At 33.1% G+C, this 8,913-nt stretch overlaps 1 long non-coding RNA gene across 1 annotated transcript; it reads right to left on the reverse strand.

Moving 5' to 3' along the window:
• Positions 1-1,746: 1,746 nt before the first annotated feature.
• LOC114329290 (uncharacterized) lies at positions 1,747-2,466 on the reverse strand. Its single transcript, XR_007696139.1, has 2 exons — positions 2,369-2,466; positions 1,747-2,099 (listed from the first exon to the last, which is right to left on the reverse strand). It is a non-coding gene; the product is annotated as an uncharacterized LOC114329290 (long non-coding RNA).
• Between the last annotated feature and the right edge of the window lie 6,447 nt (positions 2,467-8,913).

The following is an 8,913-nucleotide window of genomic DNA, read 5'->3' on the forward strand; positions in this document are numbered from 1 at the left end:
TACAGATGCACGAAGAAAAATGTTTGCAAAAATAGTAATTATAAATAATAACAACTTCGTTTAAGTTATATTTCTGAAATCCTAGTTTTTCTTGTTTTTTTTTCTCATTTAGTACAAAATATCGAAGATAAAGTAAATAGAATGAAAGGTGATACGAGGCACTTTCTGATGATTTAATTATAAGAATTATATTAGAAAATTGTATTAGGATCTTCAAAAATAAAAACGAATAAGATAACTTATTTGTATTAAAAGGTTAGCGCGCGAACCTTGTCGCTGTGAGCCGATCTTGCTCCTCAGAGCCTGCTTTAAAATATTGATATTTTGGCTAAAAATAAACCATCGAACATTTTTCTAAACTCAAAATATTTCTTTTGGATCCGTCTTCATTAGTTCTAATTAAGGTATAAATTTGCATTGCTCAAATTTGCTGAAAACCTAGTGGTCTAGCCACCTAGAGGAGGTCCATGTCACCAGCCCCCCCTTTTTCGATACAAGGGTTGAAAAAAAGCTCATTCGTTTGTATTGAGTTAGTACTGGATTGTATCACCCTTCATTCGTTTGTACTACCCCCACCCTTTTAAATCTGCCTGGAGGGGCTGGTGACATGCCATCCCCCCCTTTTGCGATCTGGGGGTCCGGGATGGGTATGTTCGTTTGTACTGCCTTAGTATCGGATTGTATCGCCCTTATTTTGCTTGTACCGCCCCCACCCGTCTAGATTGGCCTGGGGGCCAGTGACATGCTACCCCTCTACTCTGCACTTTTTGCCATCTGACGTCGAAAATAGGCTATTTCGTTTGTACTGCGTTAGTACTGGATTGTATCACCCTTCATTCGTTTGTACTACCCCCACCCTTTTAAAGCTGACTGGAGGGGCTGGTGACATGCCATCCCCCCTTTTTTCGATCTGGGGTTCCGGGGTGGGTATGTTCGTTTGTACTGCGTTAGTATCGGATTGTATCGCCCTTATTTTGTTTGTACCGCCCCCACCCGTCTAGATTGGCCTGGGGGGCAGTGACATGATACCCTCTCCTCTGCACTCTTTGCCTTCTGAATGTCGAAAATAGGCTATTTCGTTTGTACTGCGTTAGAACTGAATTGTATCACCCTTCATTTGTTTGTACTGCTCCCACACTTTTAAATCGGCCTGGAGGGGCTGGTGACATGCCATCCCCCCGTTTTTCGATATGGGTGTCCGCGATGGTTATGTTCGTTTGTACTGCGTTAGTATCAGATTGTATCGCCCTTATTTTGTTTGTACCGCCATCACCCGTCTAGATTGACCTGGAGGGGCCAGTGAAGTGCTACCCTTCTACTATGCATTCTTTGCCATCTGAATGTCAAAAATAGGCTATTTCTTTTGTACTGCGTTAGTACTGGATTGTACCGTCCTTATTTTGTTTGTACTACCCCTACCCTTCTACATTTAAAACAGGGGAGAATTAGTGCTAGGAGTAAGGACACAAAATCAGCCAAACCTTGCACATGGTAACACCGCGGATGTAAAATTTGTAACGACATTTGTAACGTAAAATAATAAAATCAGCCAAAAATGTAACGAGTTTGTAACGAAATAGGCTGCGGACTACCCCAGCTAATTGAAACAATATTCGAAAATATTACCTCAACTAACCAAGATAGCCATCGTTACACCCTTAGCTTAGCTCAGTCACTCAGGTGTGTGTTCGTCTTGTCCTAACCTTAGAATGAACTCTGAAAATTGGAATGGAAGCAAACAAAACATAGTTTTTAACTAATCATGTTTATTGTTCATAAAGATATAATAAATAAAATGATTTAGTAAATTGCATTAACAAATGTATTTAAATTCTTGCTAAAAACTAACAATTCTGGATTATACTTATGGCTTTTGGTAGCTGATGGTATCTTCTTGATGTCGAATGGTACTGCTGCTGGTTCTGCAACTGGCTCTGGAGACGTGGATGTTCTAGGCCACCAGGCCTACGGATGTTGGTCGTTGCAGTCTTGGTGATGCGGTTGCAGCCCTGATGACATGGTCCTCGTTGTTCTATCGCCGGCGATTTGAGGATGCTTGCAGCTCCCGGAGGGAGGAAAGTGATTTTATTCCCAAAAAACTATAAAATAGAGACACATATCAATCATCAAGAAGAAAAACCAACGTGTGCCATCTGCCGTTCTAATCGTCAGAAAGAGTAGCAAATGACAAGAATAAATCAAATGAAATTTAGATGAGAATAGTTAAAATTCTGATTACCAAACGTGCATATTAATAGATGAAAAGAAATATAGAAATCAAACACATGGTTGAACATTTGAAGGTTAGATAAAAAAAATTAGAAAAACTGTTAGACGGAGAAATATAATTACAATATAATATTCTTACCCCAAGAGGAAGATGATTTGTTGAAATAAAATGATCTAATTTTGGAATTACATGCCTTTTTAAGGATTCATTTTTCCCTTCCAGTGTATGTCAGGGAGTAGGGGGCTTAAAATTTGAAACGAGAAACGACAGTGCGAAGTCACTGTCATGAACCACAGAACGATTGAATAAGAATGTGAATGCTGAGATAGAACAAGAATGTTGAGATATGCCTATAAATACCGAAAGAGGGCGCCAACCAATTTTTAACGGGAAAAAAGGTAAAACAAATAGAAGATGATTATTATTAAAGAATTATTAAAGAAAATAGAATAAAATAATTATTTGAAAATAAAATAGCAAAGATGTGACGTTTGTAACGTTACACACTCCTACCACCCATCAGAAAAATTTTGAACACAGCTGAGAAATTTTTCTAAAAGAAAACAAGAACAAAAAGTTCTAACCAGGAATAAATATATGTAGTAGTAATCGTTAAGAACAAATCAAAAATAAATACTCATTATAAATTTATTAAGTTAATAAATATATTGAATTTAAATTATGAATCATAAAAAGTTTTAAAGTATAAAGATAATTTTCAGATGTTACTCTGGGGAAAATAAAAAACATTACCCAATGAATTGTAGTATTCATCACACTAAAATTAGTAATTTATAATTAATAATGACTACAGAGAATATCTCTGGAGAGAAAAAAAAATAAATAAAAAATTATTCAATGAATTTTAGTATTCATTAAACTGAAATTAAATAAGGTACTGTTATAACGTAACCAGTAAAATGGTACAGTATGTTTTTTTAAAAATAAAATTTAATAATTAATATAATATACAGTTTTTGAGGGAAACGCTCAGGGGAATATTCAATTATCCAACATTGAATATTACCCAATGGATTTTAGTATCCATCAAACTAAAAATATTGGAGGGATAAATTTAAATTAATCGGGTATCTGGAGACCTTGGTACTGTACATGGACCATACCAAAGGAGCGATTGAAACCATGTTGGCACGAACGCAGTAGCCCATAACCCACGGTTAAACCACGACAGCGCTCCTCAGAGACGACAATCCTATGGTGCCATGGACCCCCCGACGCCATACCCTGGAGACAATCTACCATTGAAGGAAGATCCAGTGGTACGAATGTACATCTGCACCAAAGCTCAGGCCCACAATAAAAATAATAACAAAGGGGACAATGCATCTGACATTCAGATATGCATTGCTGAAGAATTCTGTCTTCAGAAATTCTTCTTCGGAAGTACAACGACTTCCTTTGCAAGACAACATACTATATACATAGTATGAAGTCTAATTTATAATTATTATTAAAGTCAAATCAAGTAAGTATATACGTTAAAGGCAAATACATAAAGTAAGGCAAATATATAAAATAGAGATAATATCTCAAATAAAGGAATAGTCAAAATGAAGACTGTCGAAAGAAAATGTTGAATGAATCTCAAAAAATATACCAAGTACTCTGAATAGGTTGAGTACCTAAAATCAGGTAATAATAATAATAATCACATAACAATATGAGTAAAAGCATATAGATAATAAAATGCAAATGTAATTATTTTGAAACTGAAAAAGAGGCTTGCAAGCCACTCTCCACTTTCCATGGGGAATGGAAAATTACCCCCTCAGATGGATCTCGGAGTAGTTCTACGCTACCGATTTGAAAAATGGTACACGTATTTGTTGGAGTTATTTTGAACACCATTTTCGATCAGAAATCAGAGGAGCGTCCTTCCCTTTTCCTTCTAGGAAGAAATTTATCCATCTCCTGAATAAATTTTACAGTTTCACACGCTATCGATATGTAACTCAAAGATCTCATGCGGCGTATTCCGAAATGCACTTTTCGTTGTACAATTTCAACCTATCTGTCTTCCCATTGAGGGTAAAAAATACTTTGTAACAGGCGGATCCAAGGAGGGGGGCAATGGAGTCAATTGCTCCCCCCTTGAGACCTCGCCTGGTCCCTACTGACAGTTTTAAACACATTGACAGTAACATTAAATGAAAAATTCCCACAGTAAATATCTTTCTTACCATCTAATGCCAGAGACCAGATAACAATAATTGCAGCTGCTATGTTATGGTAATTTGTTTTCTAGAAAGGTTTGTATTGTAAACAATAATTAGTCCAGGAACCGAAGCTTTTCGCCTCGCAATTTTTACAGAATGGATTGATTTGCTTGGAAATTTGAGAATAAGTAGTGGATAGTCCAAGGATCAAAATCTATATGATGCAGAAAGGCGCTTTTGCCAAGGGGGTGGTTGCCACCCCGTCTCGGGAGTGGAAACTTTTTATTATATTTTGACCGCAAAAGTTGATAAAAACATTCATTCTAAGCTAAAAATGTTCTATACATTTTTTTGATAAAACTAATAGTTTTCGATTTATTTGCTATCGAAGGTGTTAGTTTTATATCGAAAAAATCAGTGTTTTTCGATAATAATCATTTACGATTCACTTAATTTTTGTCGCAGAAAAATTTTTCAAACCAAGTTCTTGGGAATTGAATAACCAATTTCATATTTAAACATTTTTTCGTATCTCTGATGCTAATCTTTCTATTCTGAAGAAAATTGCATTTTTACCAAACTACAAAAATTCGTTATTCGCTTTTAACTCTAGTTTTTCAAAACTAATTATTCTAATCCAGTCAAACCTCTAGAATCTATTATTAATACATAAATAAAGAAGACTGAATAAGGCCAATGAATAAAAACACCGCTAACTTACATTATTATGCTTCCAAATGGATTTCTCCTTTTTTTTTTTTCAAAAAAATATATTGATTTTTTAACCGTAAATTTTTATTTTTTATCCTAGAAGTTTTGGTAAAAAAGAATTTTGTAGGTTTTGACAAGATCTATAAGCCTATTAATATTAAATATTCTTAAACTTAGTCGCAAAAAGAGGTGACTTTGAAAGGGTTGGTAAAGGTGGTTTTTGCATGGTATTACAAGTTTATTGTCAATAGCTCACTCAATTCTTGCCGTATAAAAAATTTTGCAAACCAGGTTCTTGAGAGTTAAATAAGCTGCAATTTCATATTAAAACATTTTTTCGTATTTCTGATGATAATATTTCTATTCTGAAGAAAAGGCCATTTTTTTAAAACTACAAAAATTAGTTATTCGCTTTTAACTCCATTTTTTTAAATTGTTCATTCTAAGTCGGTTAAACTTCTAGAACCAATTAATAATACATAAATAGAGAAGACCAACTAAGGTCAATGACTAATTTTAATTAGGGTGGTGATTAGGAGGTTGCTTCCGATCACTTTTTCGCTGAAAAAATAGGGACTGACATTATTTTCATTATAAGTCACTTATTTTTTGCGCTAGAGACTTTTTTTATTTCTGGAGATAGAAATTTTTAAATACTTTAAATTAGTTTGAACAAGTTACCCTCGAAAATGCATAGTTTTGTCGTCTTTTGACTTTGAAACTACAATATTTAGCATTTGTCGAAGAAGAGCTAACGTATAATTAAGTATTGCACGATAAATATTTGTCTTAAAATAAAAAAAAAAACGGTTTGAAAAATGGTACATGTATTTGTTGGAGTTATTCTGAACACCATTTTCGATCAGAAATCAGAGGAGCGTCCTTCCCTTTTCCTTCTAGGAAGAAATTTATCCATCTCCTGAATAAATTTTACAGTTTCACACGCTATCGATATGAAACTCAAAGATCTCATGCGGCGTATTCCAAAATGCACTTTTCGTTGTACAATTTCAACCTATCTGTCTTCCCATTGAGGGTAAAAAATACTTTGTAACAGGCGGATCCAAGGAGGGGGCAATGGAGTCAATTGCTCCCCCCTTGAGACTTCGCCTGGTCCCTACTGACACCTTTTTTAAGAAAGAGATAATTACGATTGAAAATAACTGAAACATAAATATGGCAGAATTCCTTGGAATCGGAAATTATTAAAAGTATTTGGAACATTAAATGAAAAATTCCCACAGTAAATATCTTTCTTACCATCTAATGCCAGAGACCAGATAACAATAATTGCAGCTGCTATGTTATGGTAATTTGTTTTCTAGAAAGGTTTGTATTGTAAACAAGAATTGGTCCAGGAACCGAAGCTTTTCGCCTCGCAATTTTTACAGAATGGATCGATTTGCTTGGAAATTTGAGAATAAGTAGTGGATAGTCCAAGGATCAAAATCTATATGATGCAGAAAGGCGCTTTTGCCAAGGGGGTGGTTGCCACCCCGTCTCGGGAGTGGAAACTTTTTATTATATTTTGACCGCAAAAGTTGATAAAAACATTCATTCTAAGCTAAAAATGTTCTATACATTTTTTTGATAAAACTAATAGTTTTCGATTTGTTTGCTATCGAAGGTGTTAGTTTTATATCGAAAAAATCAATGTTTTTCGATAATACTCATTTACGATTCACTTAATTTTTGTCGCAGAAAAATTTTTCAAACCAAGTTCTTGGGAATTGAATAACCAATTTCATATTTAAACATTTTTTCGTATCTCTGATGCTAATCTTTCTATTCTGAAGAAAATTGCATTTTTACCAAACTACAAAAATTCGTTATTCGCTTTTAACTCTAGTTTTTCAAAACTAATTATTCTAATCCAGTCAAACTTCTAGAATCTATTATTAATACATAAATAAAGAAGACTAAATAAGGCCAATGACTAAAAACACAGCTAACTTACATTATTATGCTTCCAATTGGATTTCTCCTTTTTTTTTTCAAAAAAATATATTGATTTTTTAACCGTAAATTTTTATTTTTTATCCTAGAAGGTTTGGTAAAAAAGAATTTTGTAGGTTTTGACAAGATCTATAAGCCTATTAATATTAAATATTTTTAAACTTAGTCGCAAAAAGAGGTGACTTTGAAAGGGTTGGTAAAGGTGGTTTTTGCATGGTATTACAAGTTTATTGTCAACAGCTCACTCAATTCTTGCCGTATAAAAAATTTTGCAAACCAGGTTCTTGAGAGTTAAATAAGCTGCAATTTCATATTAAAACATTTTTTTCGTATTTCTGATGATAATATTTCTATTCTGAAGAAAAGGCCATTTTTTCAAAACTACAAAAATTAGTTATTCGCTTTTAACTCCATTTTTTTAAATTGTTCATTCTAAGTCGGTTAAACTTCTAGAACCAATTAATTAATAATACATAAATAAAGAAGACCAACTAAGGTCAATGACTAATTTTAATTAGGGTGGTGATTAGGAGGTTGCTTCCGAACACTTTTTCGCTGAAAAAATAGGGACTGACATTATTTTCATTATAAGTCACTTATTTTTTGCGCTAGAGACTTTTTTATTTCTGGAGATAGAAATTTTTAAATACTTTAAATTAGTTTGAACAAGTTATCCTCGAAAATGCATAGTTTTCTCGTCTTTTGACTTTGAAACTACAATATTTAGCATTTGTCGAAGAAGAGCTAACATATAATTAAGTATTGCCCGATTAATATTGGTCTTAAAATAAAAAAAAAAAAACGGTTTTGTTTATTTTTTAAAAGGTACATTTTTGTTAAATAAAGTTGTTTTGATAAAACGAAAACTTTTGGAGTTATTAGCAGAAAATTTATTGAAAACATTGATTTTTTCGATATAAAACTAACACTTTCGATAGCGAATAAATCGAAAACTATTGAAAAAATGTATAGAACCTATATATTTTTAGTGATTTTGATTATAGTTACTTTCGAGTATTCGTTACAAATCGTTACTTTTGTATAAAGTAATCATTTACAGTATTCGTTACTTTGATTACAATGATTACTTTTGTTACTTTTGTATTTCAGTACCAGTAATCATATCAAAAATCGTATTTCTCAGTAGGTAGGTATTTTGTATAAAGTAATCATTTACAGTATTCGTTACTTTGTTTACTATTAATACTTTTGTTACTTTTGTATTTGAATACCGGTAATCATATCGAGAATCGTATTTCTCAGTAGGTACGTATTTTTTATAGGTACTCCGATATAATAACGACCTTCACGAAGTAATCAGAGTAATCAGAGTAATCAAAGTAGATATATGTAATAGTCGTTAGTCGCTCCGATACGATGGGTACGAAGTAATCAGAGTAATCAGAGTAATCAAAGTAGATATATGTATATTGATAACGGCACCCGATTTGGGAGTCGAAACGTTAATAAAATTATTTTTTTCATTTTAATTGTGGCTTATTTCCCATATAAATAATTAATCATAGATATATGTAATAGTCGTTAGTCGCTCTGATACGATGGGTACGAAGTAATCAGAGTAATCAAAGTAGATAGAATAGTCGTTACTCGCTCTAATACTATTGGTATGAAGTAACGAAGTAATCAGATTAATCAAAGTAGATACAATAGCCGTTACTAGCTCTGATACGATTGGTACGAAGTAACGAAGTAATCAGAGTAATCAAAGTAACGATTTGCCTATCTGTACAGTAATCGTTACTTTCGGTATTCGTAAGTAACGAGTACTTTGTAACGAATAGTTACTTTTTCAATATCACTATATGTTTTGCTTATAAT

The sequence above is a fragment of the Diabrotica virgifera genome, chromosome 2 (genome assembly GCF_917563875.1).
Source record: "Diabrotica virgifera virgifera chromosome 2, PGI_DIABVI_V3a".
Taxonomy (NCBI): Eukaryota; Metazoa; Arthropoda; class Insecta; order Coleoptera; family Chrysomelidae; genus Diabrotica; species Diabrotica virgifera.